The sequence below is a fragment of the Amblyomma americanum genome, chromosome 1, assembly GCF_052857255.1.
Source record: "Amblyomma americanum isolate KBUSLIRL-KWMA chromosome 1, ASM5285725v1, whole genome shotgun sequence".
NCBI classification, from domain to species: Eukaryota; Metazoa; Arthropoda; class Arachnida; order Ixodida; family Ixodidae; genus Amblyomma; species Amblyomma americanum.
The window spans coordinates 199,561,822-199,580,630 of record NC_135497.1 but is presented as its reverse complement, the minus strand read 5'-3'; positions in this window follow the sequence as shown (position 1 = coordinate 199,580,630).

Genomic DNA, 18,809 nt, shown 5'->3' with positions numbered 1-18,809 from the left:
ACACGTTTTGGCGGGCTAGTTGGTTAAGCATCTTGAATAAACAGCGCGAACAAAGACGAGCACAAAAGACAAGAAAGCGAACGACACGGCGCTGACCCGAAGAACAAGAAATAAGTTGCGTTAACACGTTTTGGCGGGCTAGTTGGTTAAGCATCTTGAATAAACAGCGCGAACAAAGACGAGCACAAAAGACAAGAAAGCGAACGACACGGCGCTGACCCGAAGAACAAGAAATAAGTTGCGTTAACACGTTTTGGCGGGCTAGTTGGTTAAGTATCTTGAATAAACAGCGCGAACAAAGACGAGCACAAAAGACAAGAAAGCGAACGACACGGCGCTGACCCGAAGAACAAGAAATAAGTTGCGTTAACACGTTTTGGCGGGCTAGTTGGTTAAGCATCTTGAATAAACAGCGCGAACAAAGACGAGCACAAAAGACAAGAAAGCGAACGACACGGCGCTGACCCGAAGAACAAGAAATAAGTTGCGTTAACACGTTTTAGCGGGCTAGTTGGTTAAGCATCTTGAATAAACAGCGCGAACAAAGACGAGCACAAAAGACAAGAAAGCGAACGACACGGCGCTGACCCGAAGAACAAGAAATAAGTTGCGTTAACACGTTTTGGCGGGCTAGTTGGTTAAGCATCTTGAATAAACAGCGCGAACAAAGACGAGCACAAAAGACAAGAAAGCGAACGACACGGCGCTGACCCGAAGAACAAGAAATAAGTTGCGTTAACACGTTTTGGCGGGCTAGTTGGTTAAGCATCTTGAATAAACAGCGCGAACAAAGACGAGCACAAAAGACAAGAAAGCGAACGACACGGCGCTGACCCGAAGAACAAGAAATAAGTTGCGTTAACACGTTTTGGCGGGCTAGTTGGTTAAGCATCTTGAATAAACAGCGCGAACAAAGACGAGCACAAAAGACAAGAAAGCGAACGACACGGCGCTGACCCGAAGAACAAGAAATAAGTTGCGTTAACACGTTTTGGCGGGCTAGTTGGTTAAGCATCTTGAATAAACAGCGCGAACAAACACGAGCACAAAAGACAAGAAAGCGAACGACACGGCGCTGACCCGAAGAACAAGAAATAAGTTGCGTTAACACGTTTTGGCGGGCTAGTTGGTTAAGCATCTTGAATAAACAGCGCGAACAAAGACGAGCACAAAAGACAAGAAAGCGAACGACACGGCGCTGACCCGAAGAACAAGAAATAAGTTGCGTTAACACGTTTTGGCGGGCTAGTTGGTTAAGCATCTTGAATAAACAGCGCGAACAAAGACGAGCACAAAAGACAAGAAAGCGAACGACACGGCGCTGACCCGAAGAACAAGAAATAAGTTGCGTTAACACGTTTTGGCGGGCTAGTTGGTTAAGCATCTTGAATAAACAGCGCGAACAAAGACGAGCACAAAAGACAAGAAAGCGAACGACACGGCGCTGACCCGAAGAACAAGAAATAAGTTGCGTTAACACGTTTTGGCGGGCTAGTTGGTTAAGCATCTTGAATAAACAGCGCGATCAAAGACGAGCACAAAAGACAAGAAAGCGAACGACACGGCGCTGACCCGAAGAACAAGAAATAAGTTGCGTTAACACGTTTTGGCGGGCTAGTTGGCGGGCTAGTGTGCTCGTCTTTGTTCGCGCTGTTTATTCAAGATGCTTAACCAACTAGCCCGCCAAAACGTGTTAACGCAACTTATTTCTTGTTCTTCGGGTCAGCGCCGTGTCGTTCGCTTTCTTGTCTTTTGTGCTCGTCTTTGTTCGCGCTGTTTATTCAAGATGCTTAACCAACTAGCCCGCCAAAACGTGTTAACGCAACTTATTTCTTGTTCTTCGGGTCAGCGCCGTGTCGTTCGCTTTCTTGTCTTTTGTGCTCGTCTTTGTTCGCGCTGTTTATTCAAGATGCTTAACCAACTAGCCCGCCAAAACGTGTTAACGCAACTTATTTCTTGTTCTTCGGGTCAGCGCCGTGTCGTTCGCTTTCTTGTCTTTTGTGCTCGTCTTTGTTCGCGCTGTTTATTCAAGATGCTTAACCAACTAGCCCGCCAAAACGTGTTAACGCAACTTATTTCTTGTTCTTCGGGTCAGCGCCGTGTCGTTCGCTTTCTTGTCTTTTGTGCTCGTCTTTGTTCGCGCTGTTTATTCAAGATGCTTAACCAACTAGCCCGCCAAAACGTGTTAACGCAACTTATTTCTTGTTCTTCGGGTCAGCGCCGTGTCGTTCGCTTTCTTGTCGTTTGTGCTCGTCTTTGTTCGCGCTGTTTATTCAAGATGCTTAACCAACTAGCCCGCCAAAACGTGTTAATGCAACTTATTTCTTGTTCTTCGGGTCAGCGCCGTGTCGTTCGCTTTCTTGTCTTTTGTGCTCGTCTTTGTTCGCGCTGTTTATTCAAGATGCTTAACCAACTAGCCCGCCAAAACGTGTTAACGCAACTTATTTCTTGTTCTTCGGGTCAGCGCCGTGTCGTTCGCTTTCTTGTCTTTTGTGCTCGTCTTTGTTCGCGCTGTTTATTCAAGATGCTTAACCAACTAGCCCGCCAAAACGTGTTAACGCAACTTATTTCTTGTTCTTCGGGTCAGCGCCGTGTCGTTCGCTTTCTTGTCTTTTGTGCTCGTCTTTGTTCGCGCTGTTTATTCAAGATGCTTAACCAACTAGCCCGCCAAAACGTGTTAACGCAACTTATTTCTTGTTCTTCGGGTCAGCGCCGTGTCGTTCGCTTTCTTGTCTTTTGTGCTCGTCTTTTTTCGCGCTGTTTATTCAAGATGCTTAACCAACTAGCCCGCCAAAACCTGTTAACGCAACTTATTTCTTGTTCTTCGGGTCAGCGCCGTGTCGTTCGCTTTCTTGTCTTTTGTGCTCGTCTTTGTTCGCGCTGTTTATTCAAGATGCTTAACCAACTAGCCCGCCAAAACGTGTTAATGCAACTTATTTCTTGTTCTTCGGGTCAGCGCCGTGTCGTTCGCTTTCTTGTCTTTTGTGCTCGTCTTTGTTCGCGCTGTTTATTCAAGATGGGTAAGGTCACTTGACCTAGGTGGCCCACCTGCCTCCTAGGTTGCTTTCTGGGCGCCACCTGCCAGAGTCATGCTTGTGATTTTTCGCTTACAACGCCGACGCTCGATTTTCTGGGTAATAGGGCATTTAATGCTGTCGCGTTAAAAAGAATGAGCTGCGAAGATGATCGATTGGTCTGAGGCACTGGCAAACGAAGCTGCTCTGTTGGCGCTGGCGCTGGTTCGTATCTCGCACTAGGCTGAAAGTATACATTTTTTCCGCCTGCCATACTGACAGAGAAGTTTGGAATGCTTCGGATAAGTTCCGAATCAGGTTGCTCTTCAGGCGCGGACCGTGATCGGCTGCGTTTGCCTACAATGGGAGCTAAAAGCGTTTCATGCTTAAAGCGAACTTGGTCGTTCCCGCATCGACGCAGCAGTGGTCCTGCTTGAAGGCTTAAACTATTGCCCTTTCGTGCTCCACTTTAAAGTTTAACTCGAAATTTCCATGGTCCTGACGCCAAACTGCGTGAGCTCGCTGAACGCAGTGCAACGCGGATGCCAAAACAAGCTTCATGCAACCAGAGGCCTGTTACGCAGTGCTGTTCAAACGGTGGAATGGTTTTTCAGGACAGCCTCTTTCTGAAAGTCTAAGCACTGCACTACTAACCGATGGTAGCCAGCCTCCGAGCTCGTAGCTCATCTAGCACGTGCACCATGTAGCGCCGCACGCGCACTTGTAGACCGCACAGACTTGAGCATACAGGTGTCACGCCTTGCAATTGTTGTACACCAGTACGATGGTGCACTGGCACTGTGTATACACAACTGTTTTAAAATTGCCATGCAGAATTTTCTTAAATATTTCTTCTCCGAGATGTGCTGCATGTGAGCCGGTACGCTGTAACAAACGTCTGGAATGTGCACTGACCAAATAACAATAGACTAGCCAATGTATCCCGCAAAAAACAAAGCTCTTCTATGTACTCTGTTCTATTGTAGTTAAATGCGATGGCACAGGTTCAAACTACGGCAAGTGAGCGTCGTCTGATGCATACTTTGGTCACCGCGGCAACGACTGTGTTTAGCGAGTGACGTGTCGCGTACTTGAAACCATTCGCACTACATAAATTACCTCACAAGTGCAACGTACCCGATTTGTTGCAAGGCATGCCGCCCTACCAGCGCGGAAGCGCAGCACGTAAATCAACGATATTCTACTCCCTGCCAGTAGTTATAGCTCCGTCGATTGATTCATTGCGAGAGGTCGCTGCTGGATGTTGGTAGCCTTTGAAGTTGCTTTCACTTTCCCCCTCGGTTCGGGTAAAAACGTATTAATCGGAAACTTCATTATGATTTCATGTTGAAAAGCCGAGCACGTTACTATTTATTCCAAGCGCGTGCAGCTGCCTCTGTCCTCCCGTAACACTCTTCTGACCTCCAACGAAGCGTCAGTGGATCCGCCGCCAGGTGACAAAGGGAATAGTGAGAGAGACGCATATCACTGCAGAGAAACGCATAGGTGGGGGAAAGTAAAACTGACTTGTTGCGTGGTGTTTTTGACTTGTGAACAAATTTTAACCAAGTTAGAAGTTATGTGACAAGAAATAGATAAAAAACAGCGTGCAAGCGATGTACCAAGCAAAAAGGTGAGTGGTTGTTGTTGTTAAAAAGTCGTCTTTTATTCTTTATTTACATGTTTGTCTACTCCTAGACGTATATTTATAAGGCAGCGCTCTTTAAAAGAAAAGAGTCATTTCTCAGGTATCGCTCAGATGCCAAAAAACTAGAGTTTGTGTTTGCTTGTGGTTCCAGTATAATGTGCCGGTTCCGTGCCTCTTAATATTCGGGGAAATCAACCCAGAATACAAAAGGGAAGTTTTGTATCGCAATGTCTTGCATGCGCTCGATAAGCGCTGTAGTGGATCTTGAAACACCATAAGAAACCGAACCGTCCTGCTCCCATATTTTCACAATAAACTGCTCCAGCAGCTTTTTATAGTGCGCTAGCACTGAGGCCACCACTGTGATTTCGCCTTTGTCTGTCTAACGACGTGGGTTGCTCGGGAAGAGCGACATGGGTCTCACAAGCCCCACCGATGGCAGCACCTGCCATCGCACGATAGGTGCGCATCGCTTGAACCAGGTGTGGTATGAGGACTCCCATCTATCTATGAATGACCAGTTCCGCATATATGGGCATTAACCCACTAAAGCTATGGCGTCATTCTCTTAAGGCGGAGCTTAACTGTCCACACCAGTTATAGTGCGTTAGCACCACGGCCCCCCTCACCAAATCCGCCGATCTTTGTCTGAAGCCTGCTTCACCTTGAAAAGCGATCCTTGAATCGAAAAGTAATCCGATGTACTAGCTGTCCTAATTCTCATTTGGCTTAACCACACTAAGTTCTCGGCCATTTTTGTTCGTTACAGCGTTCTTAAAAACAAATATGAATAAGAAGTGAAAGATATGATCCATCTATCTTGATTTAAAATTGTAGATATTTATTTTGCAGAACAAACCTTGGTAACAAAACAGAAAAAATTGAGTATAATAATCATAAACTCGCAGCCTATGTTTCCCTGATTTGATGCTCTAAAACAATAAAAACGGCCACGTAGCTCAATAGGACTGACGCATGAATGAAATTGATTATTTTCGGCAGTTGGTTAATTCATGGCAATGCTGAAGAAGCTGTACACAAGTTCTTGCAACCTGCACTGTATCCCCGCCCTATGGCCGTTGTATACGACCGTGTTTTCGTAAGTACAGTGTCTTCATCTAGTACGATGATTGCGAAGGTATCCTTTGCTGAAGGAGCCAGAGGCCTCTACCACTGCGCGCGAACATGAGCCATTGCTTTGCTTGGGCTCGGTATAAGAGGACTTGTTGGAGGCTATTGGCTCCGACACATCAGTCGTTATTCGTGGTGGCAACTTGGCCTAGAAATCTAATGCTGTTTGGCAACAGATCATGGCGGCTATGCCATTGCCATCACACAAAAATATAGTAAATAAATTGGCGGTCTCTAACGCCATCTAGCTAGCTGCCTGTTTTGTTCCAATCTCGATCCTGCCTCCACGAGAGGCCAATTTATCTGATGCTCCTGATTGCACGCCAACTGAAAAGCGCACAGACACTACACCCAGCGGGAAGTAATGTCTCTTCAGGAAGAAGGGAAAGACGCAACGCTGACCGCGGATTGTAGCGACTTTCTCCACTCCGGACAATTCTTTATAAAGAAAAGCGAGTGCGCGTCACTGTGTGTATACCAAATAAAGAATTTCGTTTCCGAACTAGAGATACAAAGCAAGAGAACTGTGTAAAAAGCCCGGCTCCTTCCACTTCCCGCTTCAACCTCCCTAGCAGGGCTTGATGAGCTTTTGTAACCGCCTTAGATTTCCTCAGCTCAAGTGCTCTTCAAAGCACCGAGGCATCAACCGGCCAGCCCCCTTTTCCACGCTGCGCCAGAAACCTTGAGCACTAGGCTTACTAGCCTTTTATATGGTACATGCAAGCGATCGTTCTGCCTGCAGACACCAGCGCGTCTATTGAACCTAAACGTTCTCCGCACCAGGGTCACATATTCTATGGGGTGCTTTTGGAAAATTAAAAATGAAATTTTTGTTGAGGAAAGGCAATCGCGCAGTAACTGTCTCACATATCTCGGTGGACACCCGAACCGCCGCCGGGGTTCAGCCGCCGCAATGGCTCAGTGGTTATGGCACTCAGCTGCTGACCCGAAATACATGGGTTCGATTCCGGCCGCGGCGGTCGAATTTCGATGGAGGCGAAATTAAAGAGGCCTGTGTACTGTGCTATTTCAGTGCACGTTAGAGAACCCCAGGTGGTCAAAATTTCCGACGCCTTTCTTACGGCATGCCTCATAGCCTGAGTCGCTTTCGGACGTTAAACCCCCGTAAACCATTAAACAAAACCCGACCCGCGCCGTAAAGGAAAGGATAAAGGAGGGAGTGAAAGAAGAAAGGAAGAAATCGATACCGTAGTAGAGGTCTCCGGAATAATTTCGACCACCTAGGGATCTTTAACGTGCATTGACATCGCACAGCAAACAGGCGCCTCCATAGAAACCAAACGAGACTGCGCCTTACCGGATAGTATGTAGTGCCCTCGCCGGTGCACATATTTATTAGATTGTAGCTGTGTTGCTTCGTGCAGCTGCACTTATTCGCTTTACTCTCATGGCTACGGAAACGGTTCCAGAAGGAGAAGCTGTAGCTGCATATGCAAACGCTCGAGACGTGCACTGCGCTGCAAGATACGGTGAGGAGAGGGCTAATGTTCGCTGTTTAATACAGCCTTTGTCACAGACCAAGGGGTTTATTTCTAAGCTGTGTAGTGGGGCCCTCTGTTATGCCTAGAAGTCTGCTATTACCCCTCTACTATAACTGGAAGCTCTCTCACCCTGGAGATATTTTGAACGCTGAGGATATCAAAGGAGCTTAGCGCATGGCCCCGAAGCCGACACGATGCGCTGTGTATTTTGAGAAAGCTTGCACAATTCTGATGGAAGAAAGTGACAACAGAAGAGAACCGGGGCACAGAGAGCAGACAGGACGAGCGTTTCATGCTCTCTTCCTTGAGTCCTTTGTTGCACGGACCTCCAAAATTGTGGTCGGCGGCGCCACGTGGGGGGCAGTATGGGCACCACTGTGTAGTAATTTTGCTACTTGTATTAGTGGCAAGGTTCTGCGGACAGAGCCGCGGGTGCGTTCGTATTTGCAGAGACTGATTTCGCGAGTCGCACTCGTCCCTCTTGTCGCCGTGCCAGCCACTGATGTTCGCAAAAGAAAGCAGACCTCACCCTGTCTGCAAACAGCGTGGCGTAAAATGTCGTGGCCTGGTGCAGCAAAAGCGTCCATTTTGTTCTCGTCACGTGTCTCACCGACAAGAGCAACTGTCCACATGTCTTACCTTCACAGGGTGTCATAAGCCGAGTGTACAGTTTTGACGCTCAGGCTGGTAACGTAGAGAGCAGGCTTGAATTAAGTGCTCTCCGCTCATAGTTTTGCACGCTTGAGCTGCATGACTACATGTGCGGCTTTGCTTGATTATAATGCACGCGTTGGAAAGGTCATACCTCCGAGTTTATTACTCCGACCTTCTCTCCGAAAAGATGAACGCGATCGCAATTCATCACCGGCACCCGTTTCGCAGTGTGCATGCGCCCAACCAAAACGGCAAAGCAGCGTGGCTCTTACCGGATGGTGCTGCAAGTATCGGTGACCTCGCGCTCCTGTGCTTTTGTGAGCATCTCGATTCTCTTCTTTCCTTTCAGTTATTAAAACCTTGCTTCGGCTGTGGTACTGCATTCCGGAAGGTGCCCAATGGCGTCCCCTCTGGTCGCTTCGTGCACATATTGCAGAAAAGAGAGAGCCGGAATGCTTGTACGGACGGGCGGCCATGCCCGCACGCAGTGCAAGAGCGAAGAAGCTGCTCGTTCACCGGGCAGGTAACGTACTCTCAATATTGCGCGATTTATATTTATATTGACCATGCGATGCACCTGCTAAAGAATCCCTTGCATCTCTTTTTTTGTTCAACACAGTGGAAAAGTATGGAGCCGTAGCCTCTAGTACTTTTCATACCCAACTTTTATGGACAAAAGAATTTTTGAACGGGGCAGAGTTTATGAACGCAGTTTTTACATATATTGTAAGATGTAACTATAACAATCAATATATCGGCAGATCTCCCGCGTAGAGGTAAGCGGTTTATTAAAATAATAATAAAAAGAAAGGAAAATATTTTTGCTAGCCCCGGCATCTGCCATCGATACTGGAGGACCTGAGCTGGGGCAGCGGAAATAAACGATAGCTGACAAAAGGGCGAAATGAACCGAAAGAGATGAGAGGACCGGAAGAGAGAATGCGTTTTGTTGCTATTCACGTTTTTGCCATGGTAAAAAGCGTTCCCCATTGCGTTTTTTACAGCAGTCTTAACTGCTTGATGCGGGCGATGGAAAAATTCAAAAGTTTTGCCAGACTTCGGAAGAATAGACCATTACCTTCAACAGTTCTATAATAGCAGCTTACAATTTTTCTAATTTTGCCCAAGAATGTTGGACGTGTGCAATACGCGGGTAATTGGTGATTTTAGGCTCTTTTTTCTTCCCTTCAAAGCGCCTGCGTGTCTGCGAAAAATGAACCAGTTGTGAGGAATGTTGATTAAGTTTTGCCTCTTGAGTGATAATATTTAGCTATGTGGCGTAATTAAAAAACGTTTACTTCGAACCCAAGTTCAAAATGTGCCATTCTTCAATAGCACATACGTTTTCCTGCTAGAAGCTTTTGAAGGCACATCATTCGAAATAACCTTCAGTGTAGTCAGTTGCTTGGCATTTGCTTTTATTACACATATTACTCGGCTCACGCATTAACCCAGCAACAGCCAGAGCAGACACAGTTTCGGGCCCTATGGCAGTTTCTTGATGAATTAGCTGGGTCATGCCACAGCTTAATCAGAGATATTTTTTTTAATATAGTACCTCCAGTGGTGATGCGCTTTTACTTCTGGAGTGCTGGTGTCTGTATGCGGTGGTAGAAGGGTTCAGGGGGCATCAACGACATCAATGACGTAGACGACATCAACGGCGCACTGCGTTGGTGCCCTCTTCCTTGGACGCGCAGTCCGTACACCCTTCAGGTGTCTCGTGTTGAAAGTCAGGAGTATGGTACCAAAAGGTCTATCTGTAGATGGGTGAAGTAAACCAGCCTCCTCTCTCATTCTTCTAAGTCGGCAAGCGAAGACTACAAAGCACCGGCAGTGAAAGTGATTCACCGCTGATGGGAACTGCGTGAAAAAGTGATGAGCCCATGGCAAAGAGGATATTCAAAATTTAATTTAATGGACCAAACTTATTTTGAAATCGTTCTGAAATGAACAGCGCATTATGAGGATACCACTCTTGATAAAACGAGCTAACGATGGTCTCTTTCTGTTGGTAGCCCAGCCAAGATTGAAGCGAAGTAACCATCCAAATAAAGTTCCCTTTCTCTTCAGTATGCCGAAGATGTCACCTGCGCCACGACAACTACACGACTACTTCCGCTACCACGATGCTAAGAAAGATCAACTCCATTATGAAGACCGCATAACTTTTCAATTACATTATCAAACACACAAGTGTTTTGAGCCACGGCCTTTCCCCGGCCGGTGGCAATCGACAGTCCGACAAACGTGGCTTTCGGGCGGCGCCTGTTTCACTCTATCCCCTAATACGCCGGCTGCCACGTGGTGGACAGTGAGGAGAGCGCGCTTGGCGACGTGCCCCAGACACGCTGCTCCAGCTTCACAGATGAGGCACCGCTGTGCAGAGGGGCGTGTTTACGACGACCTACCGCCACGCGCCAAATTACCTCGCCCAGAGCGGACGGTTGATCGCACCACGTGGTCGTGTCGCGATACTGCAGCGCGCATGGCGGCCGCAGCAGTGCAGGCATAAAGGATCTCGCGAATGACGGATTGCGGGAGCTGATTAGGCGGACCCTCTAATTCTAGCGCCGCGGGCATGGTGGCCCGGACGGCTAGACCGGCGCGAACGCGTTAATATTCATCAGGAACCTCTCGCATGCACCAGCGACACGCCCCGGCAGTTCGCGCCGTCGCTTTTACCCCTGTCGGCTCTTTTCTTTATTTATTTTCCGGCGAGAGTCAGCCCGCCGTGATCACCGCTGTCTGATGCTGTTTCTTCGTTTCCTATTATTCTGAGTCCAAGTAAAGAGGCATGAAGCGAGGTAACTAACAGAGATAATAGCCGCTGTGAACATGACATTCTGGGTGTCACGTGCGAATACAACCGAACTCAAGGGAAGGACAATTTTTTGTTCTGAAAATGATGGCACTTATTTTCTGTTGCTGGTACTTTCTCTTGGGAAGCCAGGCTTTTATCCTGCCTTGATTAAAACTTAGTAAGTTTCGTCATTTTGTTGATCTTCAGGGGCAGCGAAAGGAGAAAAAAAATTCGATCTATAAAATAACAAAGAGTTGCATTACCTGATGCATTCGTCGAAACAATTGCGTCATCACACTAGCTTTTTGCCCGCCGCACTCTCTTTGAAAATATTGTGAGGATCTATACGAGAACTGATGGAGAGGAGGGAATGGCATTGCGCCAGCTACACCCTGTAGACGTATACGTTCGCAATGGCAGTACCGAGCGAGGAGCACAAAGATGGAGCCGCATTTCAAAGTTCTGAATGGATTAATCGCTAAGGTTTTAGTTTTTTATTTCACAGTTTCGCAAGCCGGTAAGGCTTGACTTGTACGGTCCAAGAATGGCATACTGCACTGCGAGACACGTTACAGTGCACCTTCCCTGTGCAATTTCATTTGTTTGCTACACGTACATTGAGAAGAATCACTGTTACGTGCATGAATCATATTTATAAGACGCAGAATTCAAGGTCGTTCGGACGCTCCAGAAATTTCTCACTTGATGAAAAAGAAAACTAACGTAGTCAAAGCTGTAAGTCTATGTTAAGCGGTCTGGTGTTTTGAGAACAATACACAGTTCTTAAAGCCTCAGTATGCTCGGGGCTGTCCACATACAAGGTACGTATCGAAATGCAAAAAGAGAATAGGGAGAGACAGGAGCAAGGCGCACATCGATGATTCCACTAGTAAATCTGCCATTACTATTTTCCAAATGTTGCCTTCATCAGAAGGCGACCAGACACCATTAACAGTGCTGGATGTCAGTTACTGCGCCTTTCATTTACTGTTATTATTATAAAAAAATTCTTTTAACCCTTTATTTTACCCAAAATTGCAGCACGCAGGCAGTGCACGTTGTGCTAAGGTTGGTAATTGTGCCACAGTCCTGCCTATCGCAAAGATGAAGCATCAGCTGCAGTTACTTGCATCTTCCTTTCCTGCTTTACGCAATGCTCCTTGTTGCTCTTCAATGGCAGGCACAAAGGCCAGTGCTTCTGAGGGAAGCTCATCGCCCGCAGATGATGTTCCTGCTGTATGAGACTGCTATGTCGGGTGAAGCACCTGGCCGAAGTGATTGTGGCGCCAGACGTATCATGTCCATTCGCCCGGCCGCCGCCAAATGAAGGGCCCCTAAGGCTCGTCGTTCAGCGCAGCATGTGTCCATCGCAGCCGAGGCGCCGACGGCTTGCAGGCGCGTAAGAACACTATTACCAGGCTCAGGCACAAAACGAGGCCGGCTTTGTGGAGAGGCCCCTGATAAAGCGGACCCACTACGGATCACGGGGTCGAAGCACGTTGCGGGCTATGAAGCGAAGCCCTGGGGCCTGGCGCAATCATGGCAGAGCGCTAATTGAATGGAAAGCTGGCTGGCACCTTCGGTGCGTGCGCAGCTTCACTGTTTACCAACAGAAATGGTGCTTCGCAGATAAAGGCCACCCCAAGAGGGGGGCTCCAGAGCCCGGCTGCATGATACATGAGCGCCGGGCGATAAGCGCCGGCTGCTTCTATAGGCCTCATGTTTTACTCGAGGCAACGCAAGACCGACGAGAAGAGGGCAACGAGAAAAAACAACCTTAAGGGAGCTCCCATTAGTCAAAGCGACTGAAGATCGGCTACGGGGCCGAGTTTCGTTTATTAGCGAGCGAGCATGCTGGATGTAGGCTGCCGATGATAAGCTCTGAGCGGTTTACTGCAAGTAATGGTGAGGGCTCAGCATTAAAAAAAAAGAAAAAAGCACCGACGCCAGTAACAAAAGCAGAACAAAAAAAATATCCCTGTGAAGCGAGCTTAAAGCGGCTCGTATATGTTCTCTTTTAGTTTAAAAAGATCCGTGAATATGCGACATTTGCTTTCCGAAGAGAAACAACACAAATTTAAATGGCAATTTCTTCTTTCGCCACGCGTACGACCTATTTCAGAGTATGTACCACGCTCAAGCCAACCGTATACTACAGTATATTTTTCAGAGAGAGCCCTGACCTGCCATTGTGATCTTCACGGGAACTTGTTGCAACTAGGGGAAGTGTAGTCGCGTAGAGCTAGCAGTGCGAAACTTCTTCAACGCCAAAATGTAGAAGCTTTAAAGCCTTGCGTTTTGTTTTCATCATCGCTTTATATTAACCAACGCTCTTCTGATTTCTTTATATTCCAAGCTGGATCCCCCTTCGGCACTGTTGAAAAGCAGATGCGTACTTTCACTACAGTCGATAATTCTAGTTTTCGCCCAAAAGACAATGTAAGCTTTGTTTCTAGTCCTTTTTCTCACTGCGGGGGATATTTCCAACAGCAATATTAGGGGGGGCACGGTCAGCACGTGAAATAAATTTGCAAATCACTGCCTCCTCCTTATTATTCACAGGTATCAACAAACACACACGAAAGAAATATTTGCTACCATTCTTGAAGCACGCGCACAAAATTTGGAAATTCCAGGTGAAGGGGAACGCGTAAAAATGCAGTGATATTAAAAATTTAAAGATTACACATTTTGCCCCCGCCCCGCGGAACAAAATGAGGCACCATTCGAAAATCAAGACATTACTAATCCTTGCTACGAATGCACAGGAAGTTGGTTCATGGACATCTAGACAATATTTGTGAGCCTATACTCATGACAAACGCTGTACAGCAGATCAAGCTAGCTGTGCAATTTTGTTTCGTTAAAAAATACAGCGCAGCCAGGCTACATTCAAAGCCCGGTTGTACTAGGCTACACCACACGTTTTGTTTTGTTTCTGACAGGGGTGTGCAAAAAGTATTGTTTACAAACCGAAATTAATATGAACAGTGCAATTTCTCTTCCGAATCGAATAGCGATAGGACCCAATCGAATACTAATATGATATTCGTGAAAATATTGGCCATTTGTGCGAATGTTCGTACAAAACGTTTAAAACACCGAAGCGCCAATGGTGGAATGGCTGTACCTATAAGTTTAAAAGTTATGAACTTAAAGCTACAGCTGCAAAAGACGCAGCACTTACCTCCACAAACGGCTCCCGTCAAAAAATCCCTATGTTAACTGTAAGGCTGCCAAGCTACAGATATAGGAAAATTAGCTTTTTTTTTGTTTTGTCAAAGACCCTTCTCCCAAGCACTTCACCCCAGAAAAGCAGAGCACCAGGCCGGAGGATGCCGTGTACCCATTAGAAAACTGGTGGGTACTACGCGGCACTAGATCCACTCCGCAGTAAATGATACTTGTGGCAACTACGTGCGAGGCATGGAGATCCAGCATCAGGGCAGCGTTTTGATGAATTTGCCCGAGTCGTGCCGCGTCGTCCAGTGTAAGAGGCCATGACCAAGCATTACGAACTTCGCCACACAAATCAACCGCGTCGTGGCGCTGAACCCTTCATCTCGTTCAGACTTTCTGCAGAAGGATAGTGCGTGGCGTCAGTGCGGGCCGTTTTTGAAACAGTCGTCGAAGAAAAATACAGGGCCCTTATTCGAACCTCCTGCCGATTATTCGAAAACTTTTCGAAAAGTACACAACATATGGGATTTGTTTCGGTTAGGTTTATATGGTTTATGGGGGTTTAACGTCCCAAAGCGACTCAGTCTATGAGGGACGCCGTAGTGGAGGGCTGTGGAAATTTCGACCACCTGGGGTTCTTTAACGTGCACTGACATCGCACAGTACACGGGCCTCTAGAATTACGCCTCCATCGAAGTGCGACCGCCGCGGCCGGGATCGAACCCGCGTCTTTCGGGCCAGCAGCCGAGCGCCAGAACCCCTCAGCCACCACGGCGGCCAATATACACTATTTCATTCGTCTCAATAATCGAATGGAAATATATTCGTTTCTCTATTCAAAATTTTCTAATATTCGCACTCCTCTAGTTTCTGTGGCACAGCGGTGTGCTTTGCTTCGCCGCATGAACACGAGGCTTTAAATGTGATTGCAGGCCAGACAGAACAAAGCTTGCTCTATTGTCACAATGCGTTCTACGAGTATCTGGTCTTGCTTGCTGGGAAACAAAAATAGTAGCAGTGGTTATGACTAAAAAATAGAAAACGAAAGAAAATGATATTGCCAGCTGCGGCAAATGCTAACATGTTAAGTACCCGAGCTGCGGCCGACGGAAATGGAGGGACTGGAATAGGATAGCAAGAAGTAGAGAGAGGAGCGATGGCGAGAAAGGAAAACGGAGAACTTTATACACTGTTTACATTATTTACAAAATATAAAATCACTAACAAGCTTGCGCCGCTCGCCCAAGCACTGTCTGAATTACAAATTATAGAAACACTGTATATACAAAGCCGCGCGCACATAGCGTCTTGTCGCTAATGAATCACGCGCCCGGCGCACTGTACAAGAGGCCGGAGTAGGGCACTCTGCCGTATACCGTCCGAAGCAGTACATACAGAGCGTTCACGTCAGGTGCGCATAACCTGGCAATGAGAAAGCAGGACGTGAGGCCCGCCTGCTTGATTGGTTCACAGAAGCTCACTATTGTTCCGTCACGGGTGCGTGCACTGCCGCGCGGCCACAGCTGCGCATTGAGATTGTCCAGAATTATTGCCAGCGCCTTGTAAGCCACAGGCATCTCGCGAAGCAGCTCTGGGAAAACGGCACAGCGCAGGAGCATATGCTCCAATGTTTCCCGCGCGCAATCGCTGCACGCGTTGCTGAGCGAAAGTCCGTGGCGCACCCGTAGTTCGCCGAGCCACACGCAACCGAAGCGTACTCGAAGAATAATCACGCCTGGAGCTGGCGACGGATATGCTCTCTCTATGCGCGATAAGTGGGTTCACGTGTTCCTGACGAAGATGGTCGTAGATAACCTCACGCAATTACTCCAGGTCGAGCGGAACATCGCTAAGAGGAAGCTAGCATGCAGCGGTGGCGAGGTTGTCGGCCTCCTCATTGTCGCTGATGGCCACAGTGACCGGGTATCCACTGCGCATGAATACCGCATCCGCGTTCTGCGAGGCGAGCGATGTGCACGCGTATCGAGCACGGAGTCTGCAGGTGGCTGAAGGCGGCGGGGGATTCCCACAGTTATGCACACCTGGCCTCACCCCGGGTTCGGAAGACTTCTTATGGACCGAGACTGAATAGTGGGCCTATTGTTACTGTATATTCAAGGCGGACATAACTAGCCTGAAAAAGACGCACACTAATACGACATTGGTTCCGGTGGCATTCAGTGAGGCGTGCTGACAGCCGACATGAAAGCATCTCTTACCAGCCCAGCCAGCAGCTCTGTACGCCGGCATGAGTGCCAGCCAGTCACTCAGGTTCTTGATCGGGTTTCGGCATACTCTTCTTCAACGACTCTTGAACAACTCCAGGAAATTGAAAAGGCTAATCGCGTCTCGCTGAGGCACATCGTTCCTGATGCAGTAGTTCAGGTAGAGCCCACAGAATGCAGCCAACGCAATGGCACTTTTGAATGCGTGCTTAAGGAGATGAAAGACAGTGTCCAGAGAGAAAAGACGAGAGATGTTCGAGATCAAACAAAGAAAAGGTAAATCTGTCTTTATTTGCACAAAGTGGCTCACATTGCAAGAAACGTCGCCGAGCGCTAAGGCATTAATGTTGTTTTTTCGGCCCCAGCAAAGCTGTCAGGTCTTTGCGCGCACATTAAGCCCGACGAAAAAACGAACCACTGCACCACGAAATATAGGAAAATGTCTTCAAATGCGAAACGAAATTAATTTACAAATACCGCTGACTTGTGAAAAAATTTAGATAGCTCAGACTAGAGAATGTGTGAATGAAAAGATGCGCTAGCACCGAGAAAAACAGATGCCAGGGAAGATGGCAATCTTGCCTTGCAGTTTAGCAGATGTACCACACGTTTCGGAAATGTTTCTATCCCGGGGTACAGAACATCGAAGGTGGGATAAATTTTCTGAGCTTTTCAAGAGAGCGAAACATGAGAAAACGTGGTGTCCAACAGCGAAATACGACTGGACGCACGAATAACATACCGAGCCTTTTTGATTAGAACAAACATTGACCGCGCCAATGTTTGCTCAGTCGATGAACTAAGCCGGCGAATGTCAGAAAGTTCGTTTTGTCCTGCATTAAAACCTTATGGACAACAAATACTTTGAAAAGAAGCTACGGATGGAAGTCGAATTCTGCGTTTCCACCAGAGTCGGCGTCAGGAGCCCTCAACTGCAAACTCTAACGCAGAGTTACTCGTTCGCGAGTACCTGGAAAGGAGCACCAACCGTTTGTAATTCTGAAGGCATGGCGAAAGCTCCACAACGCCGCTCTCTGATGGGGCTGTGAAGTACCTGTGCGTTCCAGCATCGTTGGCAACGTTGCTGGAACGATGCAACTTTGGCAACGCGTGTTCTCAGCCACTGCGAAGATAGTTCCAGACAGTAGGAGCAGGCTGCAGGGCACGATTCTTGACATGCTTGTGTTCCTTCACCAGAATGCTTTGCTGACACGTGATAACTTACACGTTTAACTGTTCACCTGTAGCAGGAACGAAAGCCGCTACAGATGCGCATCACTGTTGTGCAACGAATTTTTATTGCATTTTAAGATTAGGAAATAAAAACATAAATTAACTTTGCTGGTACGGTATAACGCAGATTAGATTTAGGTATAAATGTAGTGATGGCCATATTTCGGACATTTACAGCGGACACTGATAATAAATTTAATTCTCCAACAAACTGCTGCGAAACAGCATTAACTGAATGTTACTTATAATCTGTTATCGCTGAATGTTAATATCGCTAGCTAGCTACTGCTAAACTGCCGATGGCAGTATCGATAGCAATACGTTAGCGAAGCATTGTAATCCAAAACTAACACTATCCGCAGTAATACTCTCCATATTCTTTTTAGGGTTTCTATATATTTAACAAAAATGTCGATACTATTTATAGTCAATATACCGGTAGTTTTGCATCACCAGCTTGAAGTAATTCCAAAGCCTAATAAAATCTGAAGAAACGGGAGTGTCTTCTATTAGCGACACACTATGGCTTTGAACACGTGGAACACAATTCACAGAAAATTTTACACTATTGTTCATTTTTTCACTGGTAGAAGCCCATGCCCCAAAAATTACTAAGTGAATTGATATGTGAATAAAGTTTATAACGTGACCCTTGCATAGCAGTGCAGTAGTGGTGGCTTTGAGAGCGATCAGTGTGCCCTAGTGTTCTCCGTAACTTTTCTGCTAACCAATAGCACAAAGTAGCTGCTTCAGATACGCAAAAAAGTCCTTTTGGCCCTGAGCAGCGAAGCGCAGAAGAAGAGGAAAAGAGTAGTGGTTAACCCAAGGGGTATATGAAGGCTTGAACACACGTGGACAGTGTAAATAGACCAGTAGTGTGGCTGAATAGGCGCTTCGGATTGTGATAAAGGGAGATCAGGCCTCCATGCAAACTGCTTTTTTTCTCGCTAGATGAAATCGTGCTGCATCGGCACTTTCGCATTCCACCGTAATGAACACCTATGTGGTTAACGATGCATGACCTGCTGCCACACGGGCACGGGCCCACAGGCGACAGTAGCTTCGTTAGAGCAGTGGTGCAGATCTAGCACAACAAAGAATGTAGGCCACGCAGTCACATGCCCCGGGGCGTCGGCTTCTGCAAAGGTGAAGGAAGCTGTGTTGTGAAGTTGAGGGTACTCATTTGCGTATGCGGATGGCGGACCAAATTACGAGGGCAGCGAGTAGTGAGAGCGGCGCGTTCTGAGACGAGAGGTTATTAGGGGAACATACAGGATGCAAATGATGGCTGTAGTCCAACCCATCTAATTCAAAAAACTTGGTTGTGAGCTCGCGCATGCTGCCGCAATAAAACAACTTGATTTAATAAAATGCGTATGTTCCGTGAATCCGAAGGCCCCTTTTATTGTGAATGTCCTT